This window comes from Myotis lucifugus, unplaced genomic scaffold, assembly GCF_000147115.1.
Source record: "Myotis lucifugus unplaced genomic scaffold, Myoluc2.0 scaffold_130, whole genome shotgun sequence".
NCBI classification, from domain to species: Eukaryota; Metazoa; Chordata; class Mammalia; order Chiroptera; family Vespertilionidae; genus Myotis; species Myotis lucifugus.
Window position 1 is genome coordinate 2,959,365 of NW_005871178.1, and position 1,694 is coordinate 2,961,058.

The following is a 1,694-nucleotide window of genomic DNA, read 5'->3' on the forward strand; positions in this document are numbered from 1 at the left end:
CAGCACCGGAGCAGCATCAGGGGTGCAGAGCCTGGGGGGGGGGGCACGCCCGCCAGGTACCAGCTCAGTCACTGCCCACTGCACCCCAGCAGCAGCCGCGGCCATGAGGAGTTGTCGGGCCGCCCCTGGAAGTTTTGACCTAAGAGAATTTTCCTCTTTGAGATTTTTATTCCAAATATGATAAGGTATTGCTTAGATAATTTCTCTGAAGTAAACTATAAAATCAGATATATGAAGTAAAAACTGTCATGTCAGTGTCTTTGATTTTGAGCCAACAGTAAACTAGGGATTAAGATGTAAGATTTAGTATTGCTGTTCCCACACTTTCACCTCCTGCCTTCTCCCCACTCCTATGATTTTAGGCTAGAGGGCAGAAAAGTGGGAGAAAAAACTGGAGTCTGGCCTTTCTACTCTCTCCCCTGTTTTTCAACCATGGTTCCCTAATAGCTGTTATTTGCTGAGAGCCTACTTTGAACTAGGCGTTAGATAAATCGTATCTTACTTAATCCACACAACTCGCCATCGGAGCGGCCATTATTGTCCTTATTTTTCAGATGAGAACACTGAGGCACAGAGATTGTAAGTGTGAATGGAGCCTGATTTCAATACAGTTCTATTTCATTCCCAAATGTTTACTCTTTCCAAACATAGAAGATGTACTGTGTACATATTTGATCACTTCTGATTCCTTCATTCCCACACCACAGAGGACATAAAACCCAGGGCCTCCTCAGTTCCCTCTGAAACCAGGCTTAACAGAAGAGAAGGGAAGACCTAGTTTTAGGAGAGAAGAAAGGCAAAATAGAGATGAGGCCAAGGAAAGGGGGGAAAAAAGGATATTTGGGAGAATTTGTGGAGAATGGGAAAGGAAGAATTAAATTCAAGTCCTGCAAAAAAAAAAAAAATCAGGAATGTCCTTCTCATTCAGGCTATTTTATATGGAGTATTTCCTAGTTTTTTCACTGGAAGTTTCTCAAAAAATGGTTATCTTGCTCAAGAATTTTTACCATTTTGTATTTTAAGGAAATCAGATAATGATGACTTAGCCATAATAGGAGTGACTAAAAGAGGCTCAAGTTACTTATGTCAACCAATCTTTTCTGACCCTTTATTATTTCCCTCCTCTTTAATTTGTTCTCTCCATTTCCTTCTCTTTTACTCATACCCTCTGACTGCATTCAAGACAATAAGCATTGTGTACCTATTGTACCTAAGGTATTGTGGGGTGCAGTATGAAGAGAAAGTCATTGATCACGTAATAGGAGGAAATAAGAAGCACACACAAGTAATTTTGATCCGAAAACAATGGTATAATTAAATAGAGATAGAATGTACTGTGAGTATCAGTACATTCTATCAAAGAGGATAAGGATCTCATAAACTAATTCACAATGAGGGTCTGGTGACAAGTTAAAGTGTGGTCGATGTGGAAAGAGCTGGTGGTGGTGATGGTGAGGTAAGTGGAGGTTTTTATGCCTCCATTTCATATATTTATGTATTATTTGTTTTGGTGGCCAATCCCGAGTCCTGAAAATTGACTTTATTTTATATTCTTACTAGAGGCCCAGCATACATGAGGCACTAGAGGCCCATCTTCTGCCTGCTCGCCAGTCCCCGCTGCCATGCCCTGGTTCGCCATGGTTCCCCGTTTGCCAAGCTGCGATCAGATCCTAAGGGCCGGGGGAGGGATCCAA